Source organism: Primulina tabacum, chromosome 1 (assembly GCF_025594145.1).
Source record: "Primulina tabacum isolate GXHZ01 chromosome 1, ASM2559414v2, whole genome shotgun sequence".
In the NCBI taxonomy this organism is placed as follows: domain Eukaryota; kingdom Viridiplantae; phylum Streptophyta; class Magnoliopsida; order Lamiales; family Gesneriaceae; genus Primulina; species Primulina tabacum.
The window spans coordinates 31979346-31996122 of record NC_134550.1 but is presented as its reverse complement, the minus strand read 5'-3'; the positions used below and the strand labels follow the sequence as shown (position 1 = coordinate 31996122).

The following is a 16777-nucleotide window of genomic DNA, read 5'->3' as shown; positions in this document are numbered from 1 at the left end:
TTTTTTACTAGACATGGGGAGTATATTTCGATGAATTTCGTAATGAGACCACTACAATACTTTCCAGATGGTGATATGATATGATTGTGATTGACAGATTGTTCAATCTATATCTAGTAGTTGTACAAGATGACGTACACACATGACCAGATGACAAAGATCGATGTCAAAGAAATAGTCAGATTGACCAGAATGTTGAAATAGATTATATCAGATTGTGAATTTTGATTGAGTTTGTAATTGTGGCAGAACATACCATGAACTCATTCATATATTATCCACTGAGTGATAGATAGCCAGAGCGTACTATCCAAATATTAAAAAATATTTATGGAGCTGTAGTGCTGGATGTTAGCACTAGTTGACATGACATATTGTCACTATATGAATTATTGTATAATGATAGCTATCAAACGAGTATTGAAATAGCTACAGATGAGACATTGTATAGTGAGTACTGCGGATTTCCTCTGAATGGGAATGATATTACGGTGATATCTGAGATTGAATTTGATAAAAGCAGAAATCTGATAAAGAAAATGAAGCTGATTCAGAAAAGAATGAAAACCAGCTTCGAATGAACAGACTTAATATGCCGACGTCGGATGGTGACGATTGGTATATACGGATGTTGTATAGCCAGTATTGTGAGATTGATTCTTTCAGAGTTATTTCAAAGGGTATTATGATATTATGCTCTTGAATTATTATTCCAATTTAGAATCACAGATCCGTACAAGAAAGATATTTCAGAATGAAGACTATTCTATTATTGAAAATACAGTAAGTTGACAGGGCATCAAAGAGACTATTTGAAAGACAGAATTTGTCATGAGATTAAGATTTCAAAATGGATTCATTGAGATGAGTTTCTGATTTAAACTCTGTATACATTCCTTCTGATATGTCTGAATTGATTACTTGCGAGTTCGAGGACGAACTCAGATCTAAGAGGGGGAGAAATGTAAGGCCCGAGATTTTATTACTGTAATCTGAGATTAATCTGAAATGATTTATTTATTAATTGAGATGATTATAGACGAAACGGATCAGACCGGGAGAGCCGAAAGAAGATTTTACATGAGGTGCAAGAAGAGTCCCAGCGCACATGCGCGACATGTATGGGCGCACATGCGTGGGGAAGACAGAACCATGCGCGCACATGTGCGGCTTGAATGCGCGCACATGTGCGGAACGTCCAGAGAGTTCGGCGCACATGCACGACGGAAGGCGCGCATATGCGCGAATAAGTGGATGCACGAGATAGTAGGTCTCGCGCATATGCGCGACGATGGGCGCGCATATGAGCGAGCAGTTGAGACACAAGCGCCGAGATAATAAATCTCGCACATATGCGCGGGGCTTAGGCGCGCATATGCGCGAGGCATGAAGAAGGAAAGTTTGACACTTGGTCTCTATATGCGACGTGTAGGTGTATATATATATAAGAACAAGCCAATTTTCAGAAGAAAGAGGAGGAAGTCGAGAAGCTCCAAGTCCTTTCGGGTGAGAATTTGAGTGTTACGCAAAATCCGTCCGTTTGTTTTTAAATCTGGACACGGTACTGTACTCCTCTCGTCGACAGCGACAACTGGACGTAAGTTTTGTTACGTTTAGACATGATTTGAAATTATGATATTGTCAGAATTGAATATGAATCAGATATAGTGTTTCTGCTACAGTAGACATTGTATAATTGAAGTCAGATTAAAGAATAGACTGTTTATACAATTGTTATGAATTTCGAAAGATATTGATTGGGATTTGATATCAGAATTGTGTTGTTACTGATCTTAAGTGTACAGATATTGAGATTATGAGTTGTACTGATGCTGAATATGAATTCTGATATTATATCTGTGAAGTTGAGATTGACGGAGATATCGAAACTGTATTGTTATGCCGTCGAAACATCAGTTGATTTAGAGTGATCAGATTCAGTAATGATTTCGATGATATCGTTGATATGAATTAGATTGTACCTTGTTCAGATATGGATCAGATTATATACTGATTTGAGTATTGATCAGAACAGGTTTTGAATCGAATTATATACTGATATTGTATTTATGTGATTGTCATTGCCAGACTGGGTATGGACAGATTGGAATACAAGACTTCGTCTTTGTCAGACCGGGAAGACAAAGGTATAATTCATGTTTTGTTTGGGGAAGACACAACTCAAATGAGATTCAATTTGAGTTTCCCAACAAAATCACATACTAGAATTGTTGTTTTTCTTTTTATATGATTATGCTTTGTTTATAGATTTATATTCAAGCATTTGAGATAGGAAAGTCATTTGGTAGATTCGCCAAATTACTAGATGTTCGGTGGTATCGATGCTTCGGATCAGAGTCACTCCGATTGTAGATATTCGATACAGACATGGCCAAAGTCTAGGAATAAGACGTACAGTCACCCCGATTGGGAGGGTAGGTGACAGACAGTGACGTCTTATTCACACAGGGATCCCTAGAGTTAGAGTTGAGTTGAGTTAAGATATGAATTGAATTGAGTTGCATGCTTATTTTATTTTGGTTTCAGAGATTATGGAACCCATTGTTACTGCATGCTTATTTTGATTTGGTTTCATAGACTATGAAACCTATTGTTATTGATTTTACGCATGATAATATGCTTTATGATTTATATTGTGTATATGCATGTATACCATGTTTTATACTGGGATTTATTCTCACCGGAGTATCCGGCTGTTGTCTTGTTTTGTATGTGTGCATGACAACAGGTTGGGCAGGATCGGGGTCAAGAAGATGATGAGAGAAGATGAGTTAGAGTGGTGATTCCGGACTTATTGTAGACTTGGTTTAATACTTGAAATTTAGTAGTTGAACCTTAGACTAGTTTGAATAATTGTTGTACATTATTGTACTTTTATACTAAGATATATATTTGTTAAATTCCATTACGTTCCGCACTTACATTTTAAAAAGAAAAATTTTTAGACCCTGTTTATCTTAATTGATAATTAAATCCCAAAGATGATTAGCGTCCGGGTCCCCACAATTTGAAACAGGGCCAACTGAATATTGAAGAATATGTTGCTAAATTCTCTACTTTACTGCGTTTTGTTCCTCAGATAGCTGGGAATGATGAAGCTGTAGCTGATCAGTTCATCAATGGATTAAATTCTGAGACAATTGCCTTGATAAAGGTAGAACGACCCCATCAGTTTGTTGATGCTTTGAATAAAGCAAAAAGAGCTGAGGCGAGTCTGATTAGACAACAAGAAAGGTTGTGTGCAATGCAACCCCAGACACAACAATTCCCTCTCCGATTGGATAGTGGCAGTACGAGTGGGAAGCAAGATTTGCTGAAAGCTCAAAAGAAACAGTTAAAGAAGTTTGGGAGCGGTTCATCTAGCTCCAGTGGTTCTAGCCCAAGTTACACCGGAGTTTATTGTAGAACCTGTGGAGGAAGGCATCCCACAGAACAATGCCGAGGTGTACTTGATAGTTGTCATGTTTGTCGACAACCAGGACACTTTGGTAAAGTCTGTCCATAGAGAGGTTCCCGAAGATTTCAGGGAGCAGAATCATCTGGTGGTAGTGATCGAGGAACAGACCCAGGACACACGTGATGATATAGTGGCAGGTAATAATCTTTTATGATTATGTTGCATATGTATTGATATATACTAATGCATTCCCTACGATTATCTTTGACTGAGTTGTATTGATATATGTGGTACCTGTTGGGTCTGTATTACTGTAGTATTGATCTTTGTACCTTTTGGGGAGAGGAATTGATATCAGTGAATTTTGTGATATATTGTGTACTGCAGTAAAAAGAGAATGAGATTGAATTAGATTGTATTGTACTTGTGTTATCTGATTCTGACTACATTATTGATATTAATATGCTAACAAGTACAGAACTATTATAGATTCTTGCCAGAAATGGTAAGATTCGGACCTGAAATGGCCGATGAACGAATGATATGAGGTAAGGATTCTCGATTTTGAATTCCTTGATATCCGTATTATGTATGATTCGATGATTATCGAAAAGAATGGAGTAATTCCTTATGTATTCAGTTGATTACTGAAGTTAAGCCTATCTGGGAATGATTTGTCAGTAGCAGGAGAGTTGCTATAGTCGTTCCAGATGAAATTCCGGGTTTGTCTTATATCAGGGAGAGCGACTTCAGCCTTGATTTGATATCAGGTATGGATTTCATTTTAGACTTCTGTACAGAATGATATTGATTGAATTGAAATGTCAGTTAGAAGATTTACTGCCTGAGAGTTAGAGTTACATCTGATTATGTGTTTCTCTGGGAAATACTTCAGTTCTGTGTATGGGTTGATAAATCCTGTGTTCCGAAGTGTTCTGATGACCTTATGCTCGTTTTATCTATGATATTTTGATATACTCGCAGCGTATGATTGATTGAATTGAACAGTTGAAATTTGTATTGAATATTCTGGGAACTGAGATTGTTGTATACAGAATTGTTCGGCTATGAATCCAGATTGCAACAGATTGTATTCAGAGTCTGTGATATCTGAAGATAGTATACTGATTGATTGTAGCACAGTTGAGACAGTGATCAGTGGCTGAAAACGACATTGATAATGGCAGAACTTCAGAACGTTCAAGCTGGCTCTGAGCTGATGTTGAAAATTACAGCAGTTCCGAAGTTTGATCAGATTGTTCAGAACTTGATTTCGATAGTCAGAACAGTGTGTCAATCAGAATACCAGGTAGGTAATGCTTTATTTTATATAATTAGCTGATTTTTTTGTGCCAGATATTTCGAATTTGAAATAACAGGTATTGTCAGAGGCACACAGTAGTAGATTCAGTATTATTCTTGTAACAGGAAATGTGTGATAATTCGAACGGACATTTTTGATGTAAATAAACGAAATCAGTTATGTCAGAATTTGTATTGAAATGTCTAAATCGCTGACAGATGAGGACAGGAAGATAGAAACCAGGAGATTGAATATACAGATTATCGATTCCTGAATAGAAATAGGAGTATAATTCTAGGGATCTGGTGATAGACTTACCGAAATCGTGCCAAGAATGTACCAGGATGTGGTTATGATTTAACGATTGTTCAAATCTGCATATGTATATTGTACAGGATGACGTACAGATATGACAAGACGACTGAGAGGTATGTCAGAAAAGGGGTCAGATTGTATTGAATGCCAGAGTTAATTATATCATACCGTGATTTTGGTTGATTTTATACTTTTGGCAGAATGTATAGCATGATTTTTTATCTATGGTTTATAGATTGACGGATAGTCGGAGCGAACTATCTATATACTGGAGGATATCCAGGAACTGTAGTGCTGGATTTTGGCACTAGTTACCTGATGTCTTGTCACCTTATGAATTATTGTACAATAATAGCTATTAGATGAGTATCGAGATAGCTCTAGTCGAGGTATTTTACTGTGAAAACTGCGGATTTCCTTCGTATGGGGATGATACTGCGGTGATGCCTGAGATTGGATTGATAGGATCAGAGATCTGATAAAGAAAATGAAACTGATTCAGAAGCAAAGGAAGGTAGCTCGGAATTTGATATGAAATATGCCGACGTCAGGTGATGACTGTTGGTATTTGAAGCCGAGATTGAGTTGAGGAGCTATTGATTGGTATATACGGATGTTGTATAGCCAGTATTTGCAATTAATTTTATCAGAATGATCTTAAGTAGTATGATGATATTATACTTCTTGAATTCTTCTTCAGATTGAAATCAAGAATGCGTGAAAGAATGAAAATTCAAAATGAAGACTATTCTGCTGTTGGAAATACGGTAAAGTTAGCAAGGCATTAAAAGAGACAGAATCTGATATAAGATTAAGATTTCAAAATGATTTTATAGAATAAGTTTCCTGAATTAATCTCTATTATACATTTCTTCTTTATCTGAATTGATTGTATGTGATTTCGAGGACGAAATCATATCTTAGAGGGGGAGAAATGTAAGGCCCGAGATTTTAATTACTGTAATCTGAGATTAATCTGAAATGATTTATTGATTACTTGATGTGATTTAGATGGGACACGTTGGAATTGGATTTTGTATTGTGAAGTGCTGGTGGTGCGTGACCAGAAGGTCTCGCGCATATGCGCGGAAAGTGTGCGCGCATATGCGCGAGCCATGCGAGGAGCCGAGGGAGAACTCCAGAGAGTTCGGCGCATATGCGCGACGTAGATGGCGCACATGCGCGTGATGGGCATAATGTTCGGCGCATATGCGCGGAATTGATCAGCGCATATGCGCGAGCAGACAAAAGATTCTGGTTCGAACTACCGGCGCATATGCGCGCATGACATGCAGAACAAGAACAAGCCACTTGTCTTTTTAGGTGCAACGTGTATATATATATATGTATATACAAGCAATTCATTCCTCAGAATTGAGAGAAGAAAAGCTGAGGGAAGCTTCATAGAAGATTTAAGTTACGAGCAATCCGCCCGTCTGAATTGTAATCCGACTTTAGTACTGGGTTCCTATTAACGCAGGCTACAACTGTACGTAAGTTTTGTTACGTTTAGATACGATTTGAAATTATGATGTTGTCAGAATTGAATAGGAATCATATATGGTGTTTCTGATACAGTAGACATCGTATATTTGAAGTCAGAATGAAAAACAGACTGTTTATGTAATTGTTATGAATTTTGGAGTCGATTTGATTGAGAATCGATATCAGATTTATATCATCATTGAGATTCTGATTTCTACCGATATTAATTATGAGTTCTGGTATTATATCTGTGATGTTGAAATTGACGGGGTTATCGAGATTGTATTATTATGCCGTCGAAACATCAGTTGATTGATATTGATCAGATTCGGTATTCATTTAGATGGTATTGTGGTATCATATGTCGATTGGCATTGATCCGATTATGTTTTGATTTGAGTATTGATCAGAAAAGACTTTGAACTGAGTTATGTACTGATATTGTATCTATTCGATTGTCATTATCAGATTGGGTATGGACAGAGTTGAATTCGGGACATCATATTCGTCGGACCGAGAAGATAAAGGTATAAATTAATGTTGAGTTGGGATTGCACAACTCGAGTGAGGTTTGGCTCGAGTTTCCCTAAATCACATGCTTTACCTTATTGCATTGATTTGATTGATGTACTTGTTCTCTTGATTTATAGATAGCAGGTATTAGACGAGTAATCTTGTGACAGAAGTGCCTGATAGTGGCGGGATGCCAAAGTCTGTCACCGGATGTTTGGCTATCGATGTGGATAGAATTGTAGCTTCTTCTATTATTGGTGATCGATACCGTATCGATGTGGATAGAATCATAACTTCTACTATTACCGATGGTTGATATCATATCGATGTGGATAGAATCGGAGTTTCTTCTATTACTGGTGATCGATACTATACCGATGTGGATAGAATCCGAGCTTCTTCTATTACTGGTGATCGATACCCTATCGATGTGGATAGAATCGATATTTCTTCTATTACTGGTGATCGATATGGAATGCTAACATCTGGAACCGGGATCCCTAGACTAGGATTGAGTCTAGTCTAAAATGTGGAGTCATGAGTCTAATTGACAGTTTATATTGAGTTATGTGGATTATGTTCCTGAATATGGTACATGATGAATTATGTTCCTGATGATGGTACATGTTTAGAATAGGATTTATTCTTGATATTGATTTATATTCTGATTTGGATACATGTTAGAAATATCTGTTATATGCGTTTATATTGTTTTTATGATTGCATGTATACATGATTTATACTGAGAATGTAATTCTCACCGGAGTTATCCGACTGTTGTCTTGTTTGTATGTGTGCATGGCAACAAGTGGGATAGGATCAGGGTCAATAAAAGAACGAGGCTGGACTAGATAGCGTGGAGATCCGGGCTCTGAGGCAACTTAGGATTCAGCACTGTCATATAGTTGAACCTAGTTGAATTCTTGTAGACAATACAAGATTTGTATGTTTATGTTTAATATGTAATTTGAATTGAATTACATTACGTTTCCGCTTTGTATTTTAAAAAAAAATTTAGACCCTGTTTATTATAATTGTTTGAATGATTCTTAAAGACGATTAAGGAATGAATTAGCGTCCGGGTCCCCACATATTGGCTTTGAGCGATATGTTTGTCGCACTGTAGTCACATCAACAACTGTCATGAACAATAGATATGGAGCTTTTTTAAACTTCGTAGTAGTATTTGAGAATGAGAACTATTTGGGATATTTTGTACAATACATCAAAGTAAATTAATGGTTGTTTTGCCAAGAAAATATTGTTTAACCTTACATTGTGAATATAATTCCAAATATTGTAAAAGATACTTACGATTTTCACTGATGTTATGAGTTGATTCTTGAATCATTGTAGTTGGTGCAACAAAATCACTACTACCAAGATTAGACTCATCTGGAATTGATGATCTTTCATTATCTTGTCTCCTTCGATAATTTGTACGACGGCTAGCCAATTCCAAGTTCCTTGCATCCTCATTCATTGATTTTCGTCTGGTACGTTGAGCCAATCTCCAATTTATTTGCTGATCTGTTGAACAATATATTCATTTTGTAAGTTTTTTTTGCATCTACCACTCATCAAAAGTATCACTTATAGACCATGTAAATATTTTTTGAACTACGTATTATACCATTCTGGTTTGAAGTAGAAATAGAGGAAGTAAATTCCATTCTTCTAATTTGGTAATTTGATCGATGTCGAGCAAGGTAAGATTGTCGTCGTTGTTGGGTCATAGAATGTATCCTTTCACGTTCGTTATGCGTTAGCATTTGTCATCTTTCGATGATGTAAGAGCTGGAGCTAGAATTTGTCATGTCCTACATAGAATTATAGACGAATAGTTAATGTACTTATGAAAATAAAAAAATAATAGTGGAATACATTTCAAAACAAAAACAAAAACAAAAAGACATTGTAGTGGACTTGTAATTACCTTAGCTTCCATGTGGATACGATATTCAGACTCACCGAATTATACTACTTGTGGACAACCTGCTCTTGGGAGTGCAACAATCAAAGTCGCAACACATATCCTCGAGGTAGAGTTCCCCGTCTATCTACTTTGACGATTCAGTCTTCTCTTCTATACCGTATTCGCAGTGGACAGTCAGCAGATGAGCAGTTGGAAAAGTGGAGGCAGAGAGATGAGGCCAAGGGCAGTATCTTGTATATAGTTAGCAACGGTTTCTGAGATATTGAGACAGAATGTGGGTTCCGAGCAGCGATTATATTCGAGCAGATATTTTATCAGAGGCCCACATGTCGCCGTACTATATTCATCCTGGGAGTACGAAGATGTACAAGGACTTGCAGTTGTTGTATTGGTGACCCGGAATGAAGAAGGATATCAGACGTTTTGTATCCAAGTGTCTGACGTGTCAGCTAGTGAAAGCGGAGCATCAGCGACCAGCAGGTATGTGATACCCTTGTCCCACATCTAAAAAATGAAAGATCTAAAATGAATTTATAATGGCTTACAATGGACTTCTATAGCAACTTGGATTAATCATTTTCGTAAAGCGAGGATGAATACGAAGTAGTTGCTATAGGGGCCCATTGTGCAATCACGCAGCCGCGGGCCCGGGCTCGGGGCGTGACAGAATGGTATCAGAGCCGGTCACCGGCATGGAACACCGAGAAATAAGTGCTATGCGGGGCAAAGTGCTACGTGAATGGGAGCCACCTCTTAAACCTACGGGGCAAAATGCTACATGACGGGAGCCACCTCTTGAACCTGTAGAAGCCACCTCTAGATGCTCGACGCTGATGGATCAAGGGATCAGGCCGCGACGAGGACGTCGCGTTCTGAAGGAGGGGTGATTGTGATACCTTTGTCCCACATCTGAAAAATGAAAGATTTAAAATGAGTTTATAATGGTTTACAATGGACTTCTATAGCAACTTGGATTAATCATTTTCGTAAAGCGAGGACGAATACGAAGTAGTTGCTATAGGGGCCCATTGTGCAATCACGCAGCCGCGGACCCGGGCTCGGGGCGTGACAAGGTACACTCAAGCCTCTTCCTATTCCCGAGTGGAAGTGGGAGAATGTTACCATGGACTTCGTTGTTGGTTTGCCAAAGTCAGTCAGAGGATCTAATGCTATCTAGGTGATTGTTAATCGTCTTACCAAATCAGCGCACTTCTTGCCTATTAAGACGACTTTCACCATGATTCAGTATGCCAAGTTGTATATCCGAGAGATAGTCAGACTTCATGGTATCCCCGTTTCTATCGTGTCTGACCGAGATCCTAGATTCACTTCCTCATTTTGGAAGAGTTTGCATTCGACTATGGGTACAAAGTTGTTGTTTAGCACAGCTTTCCACCCTGAGACAGATAGGCAGTCAGAGAGAGTTATCCAGATTTTGGAGGATCTTCTCCGTGCATGTGTCATCGACTTCTCAGGGAGTTGGGACTCGAAGTTGCCATTGGTGGAGTTCACGTATAACAACAGTTTTCAGTCGTCTATAGGTATGGCTCCGTATGAAGCACTGTACAGTCGTAAGTGTAGATCTCCAATTCATTGGGATGAAGTAGGGGAAAGATCAGAATTGGGTCCGGAGATTATTCAGCAAACTGCCGATGTAGTATTCAAGATCCGTGATAGGTTGAAGACTGCTCAAAGTCGACAGAAGAGTTATGCGGATCAGAGGAGGAGAGATCTAGAGTTTGCCGTTGGCGACCATGTTTTTGTGAAGATAGCACCTATGAAAGGTGTCATGCGATTTAGGAAGAAAGGAAAGCTCAGTCCGAGATTCATCGGACCATTTGACATATTCGACAGGGTTGGGACGTTAGCTTATCCTGTTGCTCTTCCGCTGAATCTGGCCGGAGTACACAATGTGTTCCACGTCTCTATGCTGAGGAAGTATATGGAAAATCCTTCGCATGTCCTGAATTTTGAACCGTTGCAGCTCACTTCGAACCTGTCTTATGAAAAAAGACCAGTGCAGATCTTAGACAGACAGGAGAAGAGCTTCGGAACAAAATGGTGAAGCTAGTGAAAGTCAAATGGCTTAATCATTCAGAGGAGTAAGCTACGTGGGAATCTGAGCCAGAGATGAGGAGTCGGTACCCCGAGTTATTCGGTAAGTTTTAATTTCGAGGACGAAATTTCTTTTAAGGGGGGGAGAGTTGTAGAACCTGTTAAACCAGACTACGTATAAGCCATGCATAATTACTATTATTTAAATTAAAATGATCTTTTTATGCATGAGTATATATGTTCATTCTTTTAAAATTGGTTGAGTTATGATTATTTATTTTACGCAGTAGTTTAGTTATTATATTTTCAGTTAAATAAGCGAGGTCAGGCTGGAGTTGGAATATTGAGATAGAATTTAATAATAAAAAAATATTCCTGAAGTTAATTTAAGATAAAGAATAATTTATTTTAATGAAAAATAATGTTTAGGGATTTAATTAATTAATTGGAGTTAAGTAGTAAATAAGTTCCCTTATGTCCAATAATTTAATTAAAAGCCTAAATTAAAATGTATGACCAATTGATATAAATTAATCTAGGCTTATTTTATTTAAAAAATTGTAACTTAACATGTTAGTAATTTATTTTAAAGAATTAGCCATGCATGCAAGATAATTACTATCCTAAATTAATTTATTAATTCACTAAAATACATAATAAGTGTTTAAAACTTTAAAGAGTTAAAATTCATAATTTAAACAATATTTTTCTCCATTTATTTAAGCAATTTTCGGCCACCCCTTAAGGATTTGGATTAAGTTTGACAACTCATTTTCTTTTATTCTTTTTCTTATCCATTCTTGGTAGATAATCCCCTCACATTTAATCATCAATAATTAATAATTAAGCAATTATTCTACCCAATTTTGATAAGAAACAATCGGTCATCACCCCATCAAATCTCCCTCAATTCATCAATATATGATATAATTTCCTTATCTCTCAAGCACTAGGATAGAAGGATTTGATTTGCTATTTGAACTCTCCATTTATTTTGCAACTTCCTCATTCATTCCCTAGCCTTCCTTCCTCTCCATTCTCTCGAAAATATCAGTAGCTAACCTTTAGAAAAAAAAATCGTGAGGAACACTAGAGAAATAAGAGGGAAAACAAGTAAGAAAAGAGAACTCCGTCTCCGCCGCGCCGCGTCCATCGTAATAGTTTGTTTTCTTTGCAAACAAACTCCAGGCATGTATATATGTTTCTTTTCTCTTCAATCAAGCCATATAAATAATTTAAAACAAAATATGATCATGATTCATGGAGCAAAAATCGAAAATTGACTGCACGTTTTATAAAAATTCTGCACAGATTTTTGGCCCTTCCTTGCACTTCACGTTTGGTATCGTTTTTGTGGTATCAGGGTCTGGCTCAGTTCCAGGCGCTCACGGCTGCATCTAGACACGTTATAGAGTGTGTTAGGAAGGTGTTAGCCCATTGGTTTGAGCCCCTTTTCCCCAGCAACACGAAATGACAGCAACTCTCCATAGTGCATTTTTGAGTCTCGATTTTTCTATGGTTCTTGTCTAAGGTGTGTGTTCGAACCATGGCTGTACTAGGGGCCGTAGCCATGGTTAGAACCCTCCCTTAGCATTTCTAGGACGTGACCAAGATGACCTTTCATGGCTTGGTTCATAGTCTCATCGGTTTTAAAACAAAACAAGACAAGCGCCCCCTTCGATCCCCTTTCTTTTCCTGCGTTTGTGGTTTCGACTTTTGGGATTTGTGTGGATCTTGGTTGGCTTTTTAGCCCTTAGCCATGGTTCACACAATACCTCATGATGTCTAGATTGATACATGGTCAATCGTATGGCCACTGGAATGATGAAAGACAGCAAGAGAACCAAGGCATCATAGTACAGATTTTTGGTGTTCTCGGTTTCAAGTTTCGGTTGTCTTGGGTGTTGGCTTGGATTTTGGCTGGCCTAGAGACCTTATCCATGGTTCAAACCATACCATAGGATGTTGGTAAGAGGCTCTAGTCAGTGTTTCAAGCCCCAATGGCCGATAGCCTTGAAAACGAAGCAAGAAAGCTCAGCAGCTGCTGTTGCACTCTTTTTTACAGTAGCTTGGGCTTTGGTTCAGAGGCTTGTTCCGAGTTCTTGGTTGGCTTTTAGCCTATGGCCTTGGACTAGACAGTACCTCATTGGGTTAGGAAGGTCATGTTTTTGGCCGTTTGTGATTTGGTTTAGTTTAGAGGTCGTACGAGAAATTACGGTGTGATGTGCCAAAGTGACTCTCGAAAGAGCGTTTCATGATTTTGGCCTCCATGCACAAAGAGCATTTCATGAATTTGGCCTCCATGACTAAACGATGGTTCGATGTTTGTTCGGGTTGATACGGAGTCATGGTTAGATACTAAGTTTGTTGGGCGTAATTGTCTCGTTTTTGGGTCGGTTATGATTTGTTGGTCAAGTTGAGATTATTTGCATGTGTCTCATGTTAGAATTAGGTTGCAGCGAGCCTGGGAACGATTCAACTCATTCGATACAAAAATGTGATTTTAATTATATCACGTGCATAAAAAAAATAGAAAATGTTTATTTTTGAGATATATGCGATATGTCATGTGGCCACCTCACGCTTATAGGATTCAGCTTATGGGATTATTACTTCATCCGGTTACTTACGATTGGTTCATGTTAATGTATGGGTACGGATATCCAGTCCAAGGGCTGTGATTATCTCTACCGCCCAGTATACTTTGGTTTAGTCTGATCAGACGTGCATGTTATGTTATGATATGTTATGGGCCACTTGCGTAGAACATTATCTCAACTGAAAATTATGATATGCTATTTTATGATAGGGCTCTACGAGCAAACATTTTACGTACGATTTTTCAAATATGCATGTATTTATAATTATCCATGACAGGATTTTTACCTCACGCTTTACGATATGATATCTTTACATGGCATGAAATTTTATGATATATTTTACTTGTTATTCACGATATATGCATGCTGAGTCTTTAGACTCACTAGACTTGATTGTTGTAGGTATTGATGAGGTCGAGGCCGAGGGCGGGGACCAGTGAGCTAGCTTTGGTCGGCAGTAGTAGGAATCCGAGGACCTCATGTTTATCATTTACTATTTTTGTCCAAACTCAGTTTTTACTTTGAAGAATTATTTTAAGTTGTGGTTTTGAAAACATTATTTACTTTTGCTGCTACTTTAAACATTAAATCTTTTATCGGTTTATTTATGGATGAGGCATGTTATTTATTTAAAGAGAAAAATTTTAAATTATTCCGCAAAATTTTCAAATACGAAATACGGGCCTCTACAGAGACGTTACTTTAATTTTGGACAATAATTTTAAGTTGTTTTTTAGAGACGTTTTATTTGTTCCTGAATTGGTTAAAAATATTATTTCTATTTCTATGCTTGATAGGGATGGTTATTCTTGTGTTTTTGCTAAAGGCGTTTGCAATTTATACAAGAATGAATGTTTGATTGGAACTGGAGAATTAGCAAACGATCTCTATAACTTAAAATTAAAAGATATTCCGTTAAACAATATCCAAGCGCATACAAAAACAACAACAAAAAAAAGAAAAATAGAAGACCCAAATCCCGCAGAAATATGGCACGTTAGACTAGGTCATATTTCCCAAGGAAGGATGCACAAGCTAGTGGGAGAAGGCATGTTTGACTTGTCAGACATAAATTCTCTACCAACTTGTGAGTCTTGTCTAAAAGGAAAAATGACGAAAACTCCATTCAATGGAAACGTGGAACGTGTGCATGGTCTACTGGATTTGATCCACACGGACGTTTGTGGCCCGCTAAGTGTTAGCACAAAATTTTGGCATTCCTACTTCATTACCTTTACTGATGACCATTCGAGGTATGGATACGTTTATTTGATGAAACACAAATCTGAAGCATTTGAAAAGTTCAAAGAATTCAGATCTAAAGTAAAAAATCAGCTGGAAAGAAGTATTAAGGCACTTCGATCTGATCGAGGTAGAGAATACTTAAGTGCAGAATTTTTGGGTTATCTAAAAGAGAATGAGATTCTCTCACAGTGGACTCCACCAGCAACACCACAATTGAATGGTGTTTCTGAACGTCGAAATCGAACCTTGATGGACATGGTTCGATCCATGATGGGATTCACTAAGTTGCCTACATCGTTTTGGGGCTTTGCGCTTGAAACTGCGGCAATGTTGTTGAATAATGTCCATACTAAAGCAGTGGATAAAACACCATATGAGATATGGATGGAAAAAACTTCCAAATATTCTTACATGAGAATATGGGGATGTCCTGCTTACGTGAAGCAGACAGTGGGAGACAAATTGGATAGTAGATCCACTTTGTGCTACTTTGTAGGATATCCAAAGAATTCTGTTGGATATTATTTCTATCATCCCAATGAAGCAAAAGTGTTTGTTTCAAGAAATGCCACCTTTTTGGAAAAAGAATTTCTATTAGATAGAAAAGGTAAGATGATAGAACTTGAAGAAATTCAAGATACTCCCTCAACTATAGAAGTTGAACCCATTTCCCAAGAACCAGTAGTTGAAATACAAGCTTCTAGAAATTCTGATAGGGTTATTAGACCACCTGCAAGATATACGCTTCTTCATGAACAAAGTCGTGATGAGCATTGTGTTGGATGTGATCCAATTAATTTCAAAGAAGCAATATCTGATACTTATTCAACCAAATGGCTTGAAGCCATGCAGTCTGAAATGGACTCTATGTATTCAAACAAAGTCTGGACATTGGTGGATCCACCTGAGGGAATCGTTCCCATAGGATAAAAATGGATCTACAAAAGAAAGCTTGGGGCGGATGAGAAGGTAGTGACCTTCAAAGCAAGACTGGTTGCAAAAGGTTATACTCAAAGGCAAGATATTGACTATGAGCAAACTTTTTCACCAGTTGCTATGTTTAAGTCCATTAGAATACTACTGGCCATAGCAGTATGGTATGACTATGAGATATGGCAAATGGATGTAAAGACTGCATTCCTCAATGGAGACATCAAAGAAGAAATTTATATGTCTCAACCTGAGGGATACACATCAGTTGGAAGTGAGCATAAGGTATGCAAACTTCAGAGATCAATATATGGTCTCAAGCAGGCATCAAGGAGTTGGAACCTCATATTTGATAGCAATATCAAAGAGTTTGGTTTTGCTAAGAATCTTGAGGAACCGTGCGTGTACAAGAAAGTTAGTGGGAGTTCAGTGACATTCTTGGTACTTTATGTTGATGATATCTTGCTCATTGGGAATGATGTAGGATTTTTGCAATCAACTAAAGTATGGTTAGCAAGTAAATTCTACATGAAAGACATGGGTGAAGCATCCTATGTATTGGGAATACAAATCTATAGAGATAGATCAAAAAGGATGTTGAGGCTCACCCAAGCCACCTATATCGATACCATTATAAAGCGGTTCTCTATGGAAGAGTCCAAGAGAGGATACTTACCAATGTGTCATGGTGTTTCTCTATCTAAGGCAATGTGTCCCAAAACCGATGAAGAGATAGAGATGATGACACGTATTCCATATGCGTCAGCCATTGGTAGTATCATGTATGGTATGATATCGACATGTCCCGATGTTGCTTACGCTTTGAGTGTTACAAGCATATATCAAGCGAACCCTGGTCCACTACTTTGGAAGGCCATGAAAGATATTCTTAAGTACTTAAGAAGCACTAAGAACTTGGTCATGGTCTATGGGGGTGGAGAATTAAAATTGGAAGGCTACACTGATTCTAGCTTCCA

General features: G+C 37.8%; 1 long non-coding RNA gene across 2 annotated transcripts; it reads right to left on the bottom strand.

Annotated features, from left to right (window-relative positions):
* Window positions 1-8124: 8124 nt before the first annotated feature.
* LOC142518700 (uncharacterized) lies at window positions 8125-8858 on the bottom strand. 2 transcript variants are annotated; one of them, XR_012813623.1, is made up of 3 exons: window positions 8668-8858; window positions 8349-8564; window positions 8125-8172 (listed from the first exon to the last, which is right to left on the bottom strand). It is a non-coding gene; the product is annotated as an uncharacterized LOC142518700 (long non-coding RNA). The 2 variants fall into 2 exon arrangements; XR_012813624.1 differs by having other exon boundaries at window positions 8349-8559.
* Between the last annotated feature and the right edge of the window lie 7919 nt (window positions 8859-16777).